Raw genomic sequence first — 17040 nt, 5'->3', positions numbered from 1 at the left:
AGCCAACCAAGGCGGAGGGTAAGATACGTCACTTTTCAGAAGCCCAGCCCCCAAATCTTGCTTCCGCGGTCAATATTCAAAAACATTTCTGCCCCAAAACTATCACTCTCCAGAGGGTAATTCCTGGGGTAAGAAAGAAGAAATGTGGACAAGGGGGAGAAGCAAGGATTAAAGTTATTATACCTTTCAGTAGTTACCTATCTTTTCAGTTTGGACTGAGCAACCCAAATTCATCGATATTAAGCTTGGTTTGGTTCCCGATACTTGCCAAAATTTAACTTGTAGGCAAAGGCAATTTTAGGTCAACTGCCGTACAATAGAAGAGAATACATTCCAATAAACAGCTAGGTGAAGGATGGATTCCTCCAGGAGCAGATTAATAACTTTTTTATCCAGCAGCAGCAGCAGGGGAGGGTGAGGAGAGGGGGAAGGGAAAACTTGTCTCAGCTGTTAGTCCTGATTGGTGGGTAGGAGAGCAGAACAACTCAGGATTCCTGGATTGTTTTTCCTTTCGGAAAGTCCACAGGGTTCCCATCCTTCCTTGTGATTTTCAAAGTAGGAACCTGGGCCTGGGGCAAATTTCTTACTGAAGTTGAGGGAGGAGTGGTTCCCTTCCAAAAGGGAGAGAAAGAAGGGGAATTAGAGGAAGCAGAAGGTGAAGATAATAGCTGGCATTTTATTTGCGTGCAAGAGTAAGAACTATACTATTGGGGCTTTATATATTTATTCTCCAATGATGCAGCCTGTGGTGTTACTTAACTCAGATATCGAATGGATAAGATGCCTGATCTGAGCGGAGCTACAGACAGCTCAGGGAAAAATTCTAGTGCATACTTTGATCAGTGGAAGGGACAATGATTTTGTTGAAACCCTGGTCAAGTACTGTAGGGTAAAGGAAATTTCAGTCTTCTGGCAGAAATATTTGGAAGTTCACATTCCCAAATACCTTTCTTCCGTAGGTAGAAAATAATTACTACAGACAAAAAAACACAAAAACAAACAGGCCTGGGGGAGGTGACGATGTTGACAAGTTCCCAACTGTTTTTTATTTCCCTATAATGCTCACTCAAAAAAATAAAATTTCAGCTAACTTTAGATGAAATTCTACTTCTCAAATCACATCTAAAAAAGAAAACCTTTCAATTACATTGTCAAGGAAGTGATATTCCCTGCATTTGTTGTAGAGTCAGGAGAAATATCATGGAAATGCAAGTGATACTCAGAGGAAGAAATATATAAAAATTAAGGCACTGGATGCATCTCCTCTAGTCAGGAGTAGAAGCAAATTGGAGCTTCCCATTATCTCCTTAAAATAATATGTAAATTTGTGAAAAGGCTGCTTTGATCAAAGCTCTAACTTGGGGGTACAACAAACCTCACTATCAACAGTTTATTTACATTCCAGATAAATTATATCTAATGCCTTCCTATATTGACTTATATTCATGTGACTCATTGTCCTTGTAATTTCATTGAGTCCCTTTTCTGGCTGCATTGAAAGAAGTGGCTTGTCCATATGTAATGGCCCACATGAGGGACATCATACAGAAACTAAAGACAGGTATTTGAATTAGGGGGAAAATATCTGCTCTAAATAATCTGTATCTGCAAAATCAATTGCTAGACTCAATTATAAAAGGTCACAATGGTGTGTTTTTAGTAGAATGGTATGACACATGAAAACTAATTGTGACTATGCTTTTATTTCACTTGGATTGAAATAGGCTTTTTGCATTTTTGTGTCATAAGTCTGGTGAAGCCTATGGACTTCTCAGAATAATAATGCTTGCCTTTTTCTGATGGCAAAGAATTGGAAATTGAAGGGATGCCCATCAACTGGGGAATGGTTAAACAAACTGTGGTATATGATTATGATGGAATCCTTTTGTACTATAAGAAATAATGAGCAAGATGCTCTCAGAAAAACCTGGAAATTCCTGCATGGGCTGATGCAAAGAGAAATGAGTAGAACCAGGAGCACATTGTACATAGGAATAGCAATATTGTAAGAAGATGAACTGTGAATGACTTAGTTATTATTAGCAATCCAATAATTTAAAATAATTCTGAAGGATTTATGATGAAAAATGCTATCCATCCCCAGAGAAAGAACTGATGGAATCTGAATGTAGATCAAAGTATACTTTCTTCTTGAGGTTTTTATTTCACTCTGTTTTCTTTTACAACATGACTACTATGGAAATATGTTTTGCATGACTACATATATATAACCTATATCAGATTTCTTGCCACCTCAATATGAGGCTGAGAAGGAAGGGAGAGAATGTGGAACTCAGTTTTAAAAATGAATGTTGAAAATTGTTTTTACCTGTAATTGGGGAAAAATAAAATGCTAATAAAAAGAATAATAATGCTTTTAAATGCAAACAATTGCATAGTATTATAAAGAAAACCAATTTACTGAAATAGCTATTTACCCATATTTTTTTTTCAAGTTCAGGGACTCCAAGTTGAGAATTATTGGATTAGAGAAACTAAAATCATAAATGGAAAATGAAGTTTTATTTTCAGTACTCATGACTGGGCCATGCCAATATAATAAAAATGATAACGCTAGGAAAGTTAGTTTATACTTTTACTACTGTAACCAATTACATTGTCAAAAGGATACTTCACAAAACTTGATAAAATAACAAAATTTATTTGGAAAAATAAATGGTCAAGAATACCAAGGCAAATTTTGAAAAGAGGTAAGAAAGAAGGAATAGCACTTCCAGAACTCAAATTATATTGTAAAGCAGCAGTTATCAAAACCATGTGGTATTGGTTTTAAAAATAGATCAACGGAACACAGTAGACAAGGGAGAATCAGAAACAGTCAAACTCAATAACCCAGTGTTTGAAATACTGTAAAACATAAAATACTTGGGAAAAACTCTCAATTTGAAAGAAAAAAACTGGGAAAACTGGAAAACTATCCAGCAGAAATGTATCTTACAACAACTAGTCAAAAGATATGAACAAATAGCTTTTAGAAAAATTGCAAGGTATTAAAAACCATGTGAAAGAATGCTCCAAATCATTAATAATAAGAGAAATGAAAATCAAAACAACCCTGAGGTTTTCTTTTCAAACCATTCAAATTGACAAAATTGACAAAGATGGGAATAGTCAATGTTGGAGGGGTTGTGAGAAGATAAACACAGTAGTGTATCGTTGGTAGTGCTTTGCAGCAGTTATAACCATTTTAGGATGCAGTTTGGACTTATACAAATAAAGTAGCTAAAATATCCTTTACCTTTTATCCAAAAATTTCATTACTAGCCTTATACCCCAAGGAGGTAATTGATAAGAAATTCCCCATATACATCAAAATATTTATAGCAGCACTTTTTTTGATAGTAAAGAATTAGAAACAAAGTAGATTCCCATGGATTGAGAAATGGCTAAACAAATTGTGGTATGTGAATGTAAAAGAAAATTAGTATGGTGTAAGAAATGATGAATATAATGACTACAAAGAAGCATAGAAAGATCTACATGAACTGATTAAGAATGAAGTAAGCAGAACCAAGAAAATAATATGCAAAATATCTATAACAATGTAAACAGTAAGGAATGTTGTAAAATTACACGGAACAAGCATGGATCAAAAGAGATATGAGAAGACACTGCTAAGCCCAACCCCTCCGAAGAGGTGGGAGGTCAACAAATGTTTTACATATCCCATATTTTCAGACTTCAAGGATATATTGATCAACTAGGTGTGCTGATTTTTCTCTTTTTTTGTCTTAAAAAATACTGTTATGTGGGATAGCTTTATGGAAGGGAAAGGGCAAAAGGATACTGGGGGGTTACTATAGTGATGTGAAATATAAGACACTAATAAAAGCTTATATAAAATAATAAAAGAAGGGGCAACTAGGTGGCACAGTGAATAGACCACCGGCCCTGGAATCAGGAGGACCTGACTTCAAATCCAGCCTCGGACACTTGACACACTTACTAGCCATGTGACTTTGGGCAAGCCACTTTACCCCAATTGCCCTCCAAAAAGCAAATAATAATAATAATAATAAAAGAAGTGAAGTTGTTAGAAGAACAGGGAGGAGGAGATACAAATTTCTCCACTCTTGAAAATTAGAAAGGTACTTAGGGGAGATATGTATGTGTCTATGTATGTATTTATGTACACAAACATGTGCTATAAGTATGTTCTGACCCTTCTCCTGGAGCCAAGTTAGCTACAACTGCTTCTCAGGATTATAGAGTAACCTGAGACATTTATGATTTTTCTCTTTTCTCTACCATAGGCTCAAACCCACAGTGGCTATGGTCTCTCTTTTTATTAAGGAGGGCAAGGTCTAGTTCCCCAGCTCTATTTAAGTACTTAATATCAGTTGGTTTTTACAAAGGTATTTTTGTCTCATAGATATGGCAGGAGAAAATGTACAAATACCCCCAATTTATTTTTGTTCAGTCATTTTTCAGTTGTCCAACTCTTCCTCACATTATTTTTTGGATTTTCTTGGCAAAGATACTGGAATTGTTTGTCATTCCTTCTCCAGTTCATTTTACAAATGAGAAAACTGAGTCAAACTGTGACTTGTGTGGGATCACACAGCTAGTATGTATCTGAGGCCAGATTTGAACTCAGGAAGATCAGTCTTCCTGACTCCAGACCCAGAACTCTATCTAGCTGTACCTAATTCCCCCAATATCTCCAGGAAATACTGTTCCTATACTGCTTTGGTTTCTGGCTCAGTAGGCTCAAAATTTAACTCAGGTTCTACTAAGTTCACATTCCAAAGGCAGTCTTGCTGTCAGATGAGCCTCTGCTTCAGTTTTCTCTGGCATGGGTCCAGAATGTTGCTTCCAAAAAATGCCCCTTGCCCCTCCAGGCATCTATGTTGCCTGGCTTCAAAAGTTAGATTGGGACCCAAAATCTAGAATGCTAGGACTCCAAAGCACCTTCATGATGACCTTTCAAACTCACTAAGTTATGCCCCTCTGCTCTCATCATCTCTAACAGAAAAAGAACAAGCACTAGGGCCCATTTCTTGGGGCCTACTGCTTCCCTTAGAGCATGGTTTCTCACTAGAAGCTATGAGCAGAATTGTCACTGAGCTCCCCCAGATATAAATGAAGGCAAAGAGGCCTACTCAGACCTTTCTGAAGACTCCAACAGACAGTTCTACCTATATGCCCAATCAAAAAAGCTTCCAACTAAACCCATGGTTAGCCAAACAGAATCAGTTATGGAACATCCCTCTATTTTCAAGGTTCTCAGCTGCTTTGCTGGAAAGGTTGCATTAGTTAAGCAAGCTAATGAGATGCACATGCACCAGAGTCATTACATACATACATACATACATACACGCATACATACACACATACATACATTACATATATACCTATACACACAAATATAAACATTACATATGTATAGTATATGCATGATATATACAAGATAAATGCAAGGTAGGTTTGGGAGGGAATATACAAGCAGGGGACTCAGAAAAGGATTCATCTAGAAGATGATGCTTAAGCCAAGTCTTGAAGGAAAAATAGGATTCAGAATAGTGCAAATAAGTAAGAAATGTTTTCCAGGCATGGGGATCATATAGTGAAAAGGCACAGGGACAACCCCATTGCAATAATTCCATAGGCCTCCAAGATTCCCTGTTTCACGGGCTAGAAAACATTGCTATATTGTGCCCCACAGATCACTTCCAGAATCTGTTGTCTTCACTCCTACACAGGTGACACTGAATGAAGGAAGGTGGAGAAAAATCTGATTGAGTTCGCTACAATTTATTGTTATACAACTAACCATACCTCACTGCAGCTAGGAAATCCTACTATGCTGCTTTAGTTCACTATTCCATTCTCCACAGTGGCTCTTCCAAACCTTTTCATCCTTCTTCAGACTTCCCACAGCAACTCTGCCTCTCATCTACTCAGTTAAGAACCTTTGCCTCAAATTTTATAGAAAAAATTGAGGCTTTTGCCATGAGCTCCCTCCTTTCCCTTCTTCCTAATTTCATGTCACTGATACGACTCTTGCCACTTTCTCCTTCGCCTCTGTATCAGCAATGCCATATTCACAATGCCTATAGAGATTACAAATATGCTGATATAATTATCCATTACAAAATACGTCATGTTTGCCATATGAGGAAATAAACTAGAAAATTTATTAAGATACCAAAAGACTGAGTCCCAAAACCAGAAAGTGAAAGCCATCAGAGTAGTTATGATATTGGCACAGGTAGATAAAGTAGAAAGCACCCACATTCTCAAGCCTTTAAAACAGAACAGGCTACCTCAGGCAAAGGTCCTCCTCTCCCCACTCACAGCAATCACCCAGCGTCCTGGAAGCGCGCTCCCAGCAGCTCCGGCCCCTGGCAGTCCTCAGCAGGAGTCCTTAGCAGAAAGTCCTTAGCAGTCCTAACTCAAAAAGGGCTTCGCGCTGCCACTGCCTCTGCTGCTGCCGCCGTCACCACCACCGCCAGCCAACTCAGGAACGCTAGCTTGGCTTCCGCTTCCTCTTGCTCCGCCCCTTCCTGCTACATCAGCAAATCCAACGGGGCATGGAAGATCTTTAAATCCCATAACCCTTACATTCGGCCCCAAGATCTTTCATGTCCCTTACTTGACAAAAATACAGTAGGAATAACTGGTGTCAACAAAATTTCACAACAATATAACAAGAATAGCACACAATAAACACAGAAAACCATATTTTAGGGTGGCGCTTGAGCACAAGCTCCCCATCATTCCCCCCACCCCGAACAAATGGGGCCCCAAAATCTTGTGGTAAGGAGTGAAGATCTCTTCTTCTATGGCTACTTGCTGCTGAAATCGGATGTAGAGCTGTCCCTGTCCTAAGGGGTCCCATTTGAGAGGTCAGTTCTTAATATGCTTGATGCCAGGTCCAAGGGTGACACATCACAGTTGCAGACAGGGGGTGACATCCAGCTTAAGCTATCAGGCATCTACAGATGGAGGGTACCAAGCCTGTGGAAACAAATCTAACAAACAAGGTGAACAAACAAAAAATCAAGAAAAAGCAAAGAGACAATAACCAGACTATCTTAGCCTCACTCATGGTAGAATAAATGAGTTAAGGGTACAATTTTGTAATCATCTTCTCCAGAATAAACAATAGTTACAGTGTTATCCCTTCCATATGCTATAATCTCTGCAGCCTTTGGAAGATCATCTGGCTTCCGTTTTACCCATACTTTAGCTCCTGATTTTATTCTATCAGTAGAACCAAATCCTTCAGTTCCTGTGACAGTTATTTTGGAAGGAGGGTCAGTTTTTACAAGTGGCATTGTTTTACAAGGAACAATAATCACTTGAACTATCCTATCATTCTTGTGAATCTGTATGGGCCTTTCACTTAAATTCTGGAATGTTACAACAATTTCTCCTTGATAATTAGAATCTATTACTCCAGCCAATACATGTATTCCTTGAGCTGCTAATCCTGATTTGGGTAAAATCTGTCCTAACTCAAAAAGGGCTTCGCGCTGCCACTGCCTCTGCTGCTGCCGCCGTCACCACCACCGCCAGCCACCGAAGGAACGCTAGCTTGGCTTCCGCTTCCTCTTGCTCCGCCCCTTCCTGCTACATCAGCAAGTCCAACGGGGCATGGAAGATCTTTAAATCCCATAACCCTTACAGCCTCTCTCACAGGATGAAGAAATTTCACTCCTTACCAAGGTTAACCCTAACCCATCTAGCTGCTCAACTGGTTTCATTACATATTGTCTTCTCCAACAGAGTGCCCCCTCTGTCATTCCCTACTCTATCACTTTATTTATGTTCATTTCTCACTTTCTATGGCTTCATTCCCTACTGCCTACAAACAAGTCCTGTTTCTTCTCCATCCTCAAAAAACTTTCACTTGATCCTTCCAAGCCCCGCCCCCCCCTCCACTAGCTATTGTCCTCTTCTTTTTTCTGGCCTTTGCAGCTGAAGTTCTTAAAAAAGCCATCTACAAAAAATGCCTCCATTTTCTCTCTTTTCACTCTTTTCTTAACCCCTTATAACCTGGCTTCCAACCCCATCATTTCACTGAAACTGCTTTCTCCAAAGTTACTGGTGGTCTCTTAGATGCCAAATCTAGTGGCCTTTTTTCAATCCTAATTCTCCTCTACATCCCTGCAGATTTTGACACTGTTGATCACCTTCTCTTGCTTGAAATTTCTCTCCAGATTTCTGGGATACCCTTTTCTTCTGTTTCTCATCCTACCTAACTTAGAATCTTTCCCTCTAATACACACTAAATAGGGTATCTCACCCTACAGGAAAGTAGGGGGGAAGGGGATGAAAGGGGGGATGATGGAAGAGAGGGCAGGTTGAGGGGGAGAGATGTTGGAAGCACCCACTTTTGAAAAAGGACAGGATCAAAGCAGAGAATAGAACAAGTGGGGGGGGGATGGGAGGAAGAGAAATATAGTCAGTCTTTCACAATATATCTACTATGGAAATGTTTTGCATAGCTACACATGTACAACCTATATTGAATTGCTTATCTTGCCAGTAAGGGTGGGTGACAAGGAAGGAAGAGAATGAATCTGGAATTCAAAGTTTAAAATCAAATGTTAAAAAATATGGGGGCGGCCAGGTGGCACAGCCAGTAAGAGCACCGGCTCCAGTGTCAGGATGACCTGGAGATCGAATCCTGGGCTCAGATACTCAGCACCACACCCAGAAATAACTGGCCGCGTAACCTTGAGCAAGTTACTTAACCCTGATTGCTTTAAAAAAAAAAATATATATATATATATATATATACTATTATCAATATTATTTTCCATGTAACTGGTAAATAAGATATACAGGCACTGGGGCATAGAGATCCACCGTGCCCTACTGGAAAGTCGGAGGGGGTATGAGAGAAGACATGGGAGAGAGCAGATTGGAAGAGGGGATATCCAGTGGGATCACTATTTGGGGGTGGTGGGTAGAGGAAAAATTGAGAGAAAATTTGTAACTCAAAATTTTGCAGAAATGAATGATGTAATACACTAGAAGTTAATAAAGCATTTGATAAAAAAAAAAAAAAAAGGATCTTTCCCTCTAATACATCCCCATTTCCTACCTTTCCTATTATTGTAGAGGGCAACACCATCTTCCCAGTTCCTTAGGTTCAAAATTTGTCATCCTTAACTCTTCACTCTCACTTTTCATATCCAATCTGTCACCAAGGTCTGGTGACTTTGCCTTTGTAATATTTCTCAAGTACACCCCTTTCTCTCCTCTAACACTGCTACCACTCTGGTGCAGGCTCCCATCGCCTCACACCTGGACTATTATAATAACCTGCTGATGGGTCTGCCTGTCTTAAGTGTCTCCCCACTCCATTCCGTCCCCCATTCAGCCACCCCAGTCATTTTCCTGAAGAGCAGGTCTGACCATGTCACTCCCTTTACTTAGTAATCTACAATGGCTTTCTGTCACCTCCAGGATCAAAACTTAAAAATCTCTGGCATTTAAAGCCCTTTATAAGCTAACTCCCTTCTACCTTGTCAGTTTTCTTACACCTTATTCCCCACCACATACTTTTTGATCCGGTGACATTGATCTCCTTGCTGTTCCACGAACAAAACATTCCATCTCTTGGCTCTTGACATTTTCTCTTACTGTCCCCCATACCCTAGAACGCTCTCCTTTATCTCCTGGAGAGGACCGCAGGCCAGTAGGACTCTGACCTGGATGGCTGAATAAGCCCGCTACTGAATCGGTCCCCCCCCCCACCGCCCACCCCCGGAAGGAGTTCAAACACAGAGGTGTGAGCGTTATGTCCTGGAGATAAGCCTGCGATCTGTCGTCTTCGCCCTTCAGCCCCACTCTGGCGCCTGGGAACAAAGAAGTGCGCAACGTCCTCAGGGGAAAACAATTAGGAAGCGTCCTATAAAAGCTTCTACACGGGGTAATAAAGACGGCTCTATTTTCCACCACTCTGGGAGTCTCCTCTCCTTTATGCACACTCTCGCAGCCTCTGGGTAAGCAACTCTTTTTCAGCCCTGCTGCGGGATGTCAAGGCTCCGCACAATCTCCCCTTACTGGCTTCGGTGGCCTCCTTTAAATCCTAATTAAAATCCCATCTACTGGAAGGCTTTCCCAATCTCTTAATTCTAATGACTTCTCTCTCAATTATTTCTTATTTATCTTGTAAATAGCTGGTTTATACATATTTATTTGATCGTTATCTCTGTCCTTGTGAGCTCTTTGAGGGCTGGGACTGTCTTTTGCCTTTTTATTTTTTGTCGCCAGAGCTTAGTACAATATCTGGCACCATAGTAAGCACTTAATAAATATTTTTTGATCTGACTTTGTCAAATCTTTTTATTATCTTCAATCCAAATAAACTATTCCTACAATTGCAATGTTTTGGTGGCAATTTTCTACCATAGTCTATAGATCTAGGTTATCTTCCTGATAACTAGAAACATAGCTCTTCTTTTTGGAATAGCTCAAATTTGAGTTATTTCTAATTTTTGCTATCCCTTGGACCTTTTGCCATTCTAGGCATCATCACTTAGAATCAAATTGTTTGGTGTTGTTTATTGATGTTATCCATTTTGTCACATTATTTCCATATTATTTGTCATATTTTATTTCACATTATTTTAGTTAATCCCACTTGATCATCTTATTCTACTCTTGCACAAGTAATGGGTTAGCATCTTCAGAAGCAATTTTTTTTTTTACCATTTCTTCAGTCTTATATTTTTCATGTTAAAAGGCATAACAGAGATGATAGAATTGAACATAGATCTAGCTGTGTTTCATGCAATGCATAATGGAATGATAAAGGAAAAAAGAATTAGTGAGACTAGAAAAATAAGTAATTTCAAATTTGATTTGGATTTCATGTATGGATTATCCATACATAAAAATGCAAGTAATTTTGAAATGACCAGTTTTCTAGTTTTGAACATTTTAAATTTATATAGGGTTCTATTTATTTTATTTTATTTTTTTACCTGAGTTGTACTTTCATTTTTATAGGGAATTCTCATTAAAGAAATTCCAATACAAACACAACAGCAACAGCTCTACAGTTGACTTGCCTAGGTCAGTGAGAGGTTAAGTGACCTGGCCAGGGTCATATGGCTATTATTTATACAAGCGAGTGCTGTGCTGGAGTCAGCTTATGCTGGTGGAATAATTGTTAAGCATTCGAACCTTGGAAATTGGCAAACCTTGCAAATCAGGGCTTGGATTCTTCTTTTGTTCATTGTCTAGACTTAGAAAAATGATGGAGAAAATATCAATAATGTAGATGACTGAAAAATGGTAAAACAAATTATGGCTTGTGAATATAATGGATATCATTGTGAACCATAAATATGAGGAGTTAGAGAAATAGACTTGAACAAAGTAATGCAAAGTGAAGAAAGCAGAACCAAAAGAACAACATACAAATTTACAACAGTGTAATTGAAGATGATATTAAATGGCAACAAAACGAGTCAAATGCAGTGAACAATGTTGGTAGAAATAATTGCTATCTGATATTTCACACCATATATAAAGAAAAGGTCAAGATGGGTACATTTATCTCAAGATTTAGAGATAAAGGATAACATAAGCAAATTAGGGGAGCATGAAAAATTTTACTTTATCTACAGATAAGAAAGAATTTGACCAAACAGGAGATAGCATTATAGGAGGTAAAGTGGATAATTTTGTCTACATCAAATTAAATAGGTTTTGCACAAACAAAATCAATGCAACCAAGATTAGAAGGAATGGAAGAAACTGGGGAGGATAGGGTGGGGTGGAGAATTTACAGCAGGTTTTGCTGATAAATATAAAGATAAGAAAAATATAAGGAACAGAGTCAAATTTTTGATACATTATTCCCCAATTGATAAATTGTCAAAGAAGATGAACAGACAGGTTTCAGAAGTAGAAATCAAAGCTATCTATAGTTATATGAAAAAATACTGTAAATCACTATTGATTAGAGAAATGCAAATTAAAATAACTCTGAGGTACCACCTCACACCTATCAGATTGGCTAATATAACATAAAAAGAAAAAAAAGAATACTGGAGAGCATGGGGGAAAATTGGGAAGCTAATAAATTGTGGTTGGAGTTGTGAACTGAAATAACTGAAATTCTGGAGAGCAATTTGGAACCATGCCCAGAACTCTAAAACTTGCACACCCTTTGTTCCAGTAATACCACTACTCAACCTGTATACTAAAAAGATCAAAGAAAAGGGAAAAGGATTTATTCATACAAAATATTTATAGCAGTTCTTTTTGTGATGGCAAAGAATTGGAAACTGAGGAGATTTCCCATCAATCAGGGAATGGACAAACAAGTTGTGGTATATGATTGTAATGGAATACCATTGTGGTATAAGAAATGATAAGCAGGATAGTTTCAGAAAAACCTGGGAAGATTTACATGAACTCATGCAAAGTGAAGTGAGCAGAACCAGGAGAATACTATACACAATAAAAACAATATTGATCAACAGTGAATGAGTTAGCTATCCTCAGCGATAAAGTGATCCAAAACAATTCCAAAGGGCTCATAATGAAAAATTCTGTGCACCTATAGAGAAAAAACTTGTGGAGTCTGAATGTAGAATGAAACATATTTTTTTACTTTATTTTTCTTGTTTTATTTTTTCTTTTTCCTTTTTTTTTGCAAAATAGCTAACATGGAAATATATTTTGCATGATTTCACATGTATAATTGATATCACATTTCTTCCCTTCACAATAGAAGGGAGTGAAAAAATCCAGAACTCAAAAATTTTTTTAAAAAGTAATGTTAAGGGGGAGCGAGGCGCTCAGCAGTGGTAGTCACGAGCTGGCAGGCAGCAGCAACCCGTGGGTGAGAGGGAGCCATGAAGCACTGTGAGGTGGAGATTCTGGATGCCAAGACACGGGAGAAGCTCTGTTTCCTGAATAAGGTGGAACCCAATGCCACCATTGCTGAGATCAAGAACCTCTTCACAAAATCACATCCCCAGTGGTATGCTGCCCGGCAGTCCCTGTCACTGGATCCTAAGGGCAAGTCCTTGAAGGATGAGGACATTCTGCAGAACTTGCCTGTAGGGACCACAGTCATGCTTTACTTCCGGGATCTGGGAGCCCAAATCAGCTGGGTGACGGTATTCCTGACAGAGTATGCTGGCCCTTTCCTCATTTACCTACTATTTTACTTCCGGGTACCCTTCATCTATGGTCACAAGTGTGACTTCACATCTAGCCGGCACACTATGGTTCATCTTGCCTGTATTTGTCACTCATTCCACTACATCAAGCATTTACTGGAGACGTTGTTTGTTCACGGTTTCTCTCATGGGACGATGCCCCTGCATAACATCTTCAAGAACTGTACCTACTACTGGGGCTTTGCTGCCTGGATGGCCTATTATATCAACCATCCTCTCTACACTCCCCCAACATATGGTAGTCAGCAGGTGAAACTGACACTTGGCATTTTTGTGCTCTGCCAGCTAGGTAACTTCTCCACTCACATCGCTCTGAGGAATCTGTGCCCAGCAGGTTCCAAGACTCGGAAGATACCTTATCCAACCAAGAATCCCTTCACATGGCTGTTCCTGCTGGTGTCATGTCCCAATGACACATATGAAGTGGGGTCCTGGATTGGGTTTGCCATCATGACCCAGTGCCTCCCCGTGACTCTCTTCTCCCTCGTGGGCTTCATCCAAATGACTATCTGGGCCAAAGGAAGCATCGCAGCTACCTAAAGGGGTTCCGGGATTACCCCCCACTACACTCTCTCATTATCCCTTTCCTTCTCTAAACTGCCCTCTTGAAGTGGCCTCTCCCCTTTGGGATCATCATTGGGCAGCTTCTTAGCCCCTGATTTTGTGCCCTGGGATAGGGCCTAGGACTTCTACCCTCCCCTCCCCTTCTTCCCCCAATACTGACCTGGGGTCAATTCAGCTGTTGTCTGGGCAGAGGGCTTGGCCCTCTCTTTTCCTGACTCAAACATAACATGGGCTCTGTAGGAGGAATACCGGTCTTAGAAGGTCTTGTTTTCTGGCTACAGGAATAAAACATTCTAATTCTAAAAAAAAAAAAAAAGTAATGTTAAATATAAATAAATTGTTTTAAATGAAAAGAAGCTATTAGTACCTCCTAGATTCTCTACTTTCCTTCAAAGCTCAACTCAAATTCTACTAAATATAAAAGAAGCCTTTCTTGATCTCCCCAGTTTATAGTCCCTTCTCCCAAAAATTTACATTAAATTCATTGTGTACATATACATTTAAATACAGGGCAGCTGGGTCGTGCAGTGGATAGTGCCAGGCCTGGAGTCAGGAAGTCACATTGTGAGTTCAAATCTGGCCTCACATACTTACTAGCTATGTCACCCTTGGTGAGTAATTTTACCCTGTTTGCCCCAGTTTCTTCATCTGTAAAATGAGCTGGGGAAGGAAATGGTAAACTACTCCACTTTCTTTGCAAGAAAGCCCCGAAAAGGGGGTCATGAAGATATGGACATGACTGAACAACAACAAATATAAATACATGTACATCTGTCTCATCTGATAAAATGTAAGCTTGAGTGCAAGGACTTTTGTTTTTGTCCTTGTATCATCAGTGTCTAAAATAATGCCTCACACATGTTTAACAAATATTTGTTGATCAATTATTGAAGTAAAAGCACAGTACCTCCTTTCTAATAACAAATGATAATCCACAAAGATGGAAAGTGACATATACCATCAGCCACACTCACTCTTTTTTTTTTTTGCTTTTTGGAGGGGGGAGGAGAGGGCAATTGGGGTTAAGTGACTTGTTCAAGGTCACCCAGCTAGTTTTTGTATTAAATGTCTGAGGCCGGATTTGAACTCAGGTCTTCCTGACTCCAGTGCTGATGCTCTATTCACTGCACCACCTAGCTGCCGCTACACTCACTCTTCTAAGCATTTTTGCTTAAGTGTTTGTGATAGTATACTTTGTGGGAAACTTTTATTCTGTTTTTTTTGGAGTATATTTGCTGTGACAAAACAAGAGAGAGAGAAAGAAAAAGACTATGTGCCTGTACTTCATCCCAAATCTGACAAAGGTTTATGAACCTAGTCTTCCACTTTAATGAATTTTTTTAGTATCACACCCCGTGTTTCCCCGATAATAGGACACTGTCTTATTATTTTTTTTGGACAGAAAAACACCAGAGGGCTTATTTTCAGGGGAGGGCTTATTTTAATGAACATTGACAGCAATTTTAATAAACAGGTAAATGTGAACAAAAAAATGTACCTTTATTCAATAAGCAAATCACTGGGGAAGAACAGGATGATGCGCTCACTGCTGCAGCTCTGATTGGATGCAGCTCGGAGCGCGGCATGCGTTTTCACGGGGGGAGGGATGGAACGGTGCATACAGAGGGTACCGTAATGTAGCGTGTAGCGAAAGGGGATCACCATCACTACAGTAGCAATCTCAATAGGGCTTATTTTCGGGGGAGGGCTTATTTTAGAGGAATCTTACACAGTAAGGGGAGGGCTTATTTTCCGGATAGGTCTTATTATCGGGGAAACACGGTAGATTTAATCTCAAAGGGATCTAAGAGTTTATTTAGTCTAACAGCAACATTTTGTAGCTGAAGAAACTGATTGTAATAGAAATGCAAATTTGAAGATCTTCCCTGCCCCTAGGCTAAAGTGCACCTGGAGCCTGGGGTGGGAGACTTGTTTTTCAGTAGATACTTCTTGATTAGCCAGTGAGTCAATAAGGTTGTTACATTCTCTGAGCTAGGAAAAGGATATATAAGCCCTGATGTGTAGCTTTGTTTTGGGGCTCACTTTGAGAAGTGTTCTGTGATTTGATCAGATGAAACTGGGAAGCTGTTGTTGAGAGTACCCTGGCTTTGAAAGCCCAGATTTTGAAACCCAGATGTTGATTTGGTATGGATGTAATGGTTGGACAGTTTGGAAACTATCTACTTGATCTGTTTCTCTGTCTTGATAATTCTGTCTGTATATTCTGAAGTTCGGGGTGCTGACCTTTTTCCCCTGAACTAGGTAAATGATACATATGTTTGACTGATTAAAGTAAGCTTGCTAATCCATTTTGAGTTGCTTTCCTTTAACAAAGCAGATCTAAGAACCTGTGGTGGCAGCAACCCTGGGGACGCTGGGGTGCTTGCTGCTACACTGATGCCCAGAGAGATTATGTGCCCAAGGTTACACAGATAAAAGTGGCAGAGCTGAGGGGGAGGAATCAAGATGGTGGAGTAGAAACAGGACCTCCTTGTGGCTCTGGCTCTTACCACCTCCAATCCATGTAGAAGGGGATTCTGAACAAACTTTGGAGCTACAGAACCCACAAAATGACACAGAGAAGCTAACTTCCTGCAGAGAACAGCCCGGCAGGCCAACAGGAATGTCAGCTCAGTGCTTTGGGAGCCAACCCTAGCCCAACGTCCAGGTTTTAGCCCCAGGGTGGGCCTGACCAACCACTGGATGGAGGGGCTCCAGATCACCAGCAGCTGTGGCAGTCCAGAATTATCAACACATTAGATGCTAAGGACAAAGTGAGAGGTCAGTGCAGTGTGTACTTTTGGACCCAATAGTTGGTAGTGTGTTGGCTTTTGCCCCCTGTAGCTGCAAGCACCCCAAGGGTCCTCAGGGTTTGCTGCCACCACAGGTTCTTAGATCTGCTTTGATAAAGGAAAGCAACTCAAAATGGGTTAACAAGCTTACTTTAATCAGTCAGACATATATTGTTTACCTTGTTCAGGGGAAAAGGTCAGCACCCCGAACTTCAAAGTATACAGGCAGAATTATCAAGACAGAAACAGATCAAGTAGACAGCTTTCCAAACTGTCCAGCCATTACATCCATACCCAGTCAACATCTGGGTTTCAACATCTGGGTTTTTCAAAGCCAGGGGGGCTCTGGACAACGGCTTCCCAGAATCCAGATCAAATCCCAGAACACTTCTCAAAGTGAGCCCCCAAAACAAAGCTACACATCAGGGCTTATATAGCCTTCTTCTGGCTCAGAGAATGTAACAACCTTATTGACCCACTGGCCAATCAAAAAGTATCTACTGAAA

General features: G+C 39.9%; 1 pseudogene; it reads left to right on the top strand.

Moving 5' to 3' along the window:
- Positions 1–12781: 12781 nt before the first annotated feature.
- LOC138148034 (very-long-chain enoyl-CoA reductase pseudogene) lies at positions 12782–14058 on the top strand (annotated as a pseudogene).
- The last annotated feature ends 2982 nt before the right edge of the window (positions 14059–17040 follow it).

Source organism: Petaurus breviceps, unplaced genomic scaffold (genome assembly GCF_028583685.1).
Source record: "Petaurus breviceps papuanus isolate PSGF00001 unplaced genomic scaffold, PetGlider_PUasm1.0 90822, whole genome shotgun sequence".
Taxonomy (NCBI): Eukaryota; Metazoa; Chordata; class Mammalia; order Diprotodontia; family Petauridae; genus Petaurus; species Petaurus breviceps.
This window is presented reverse-complemented; position numbering and strand designations above follow the sequence as displayed.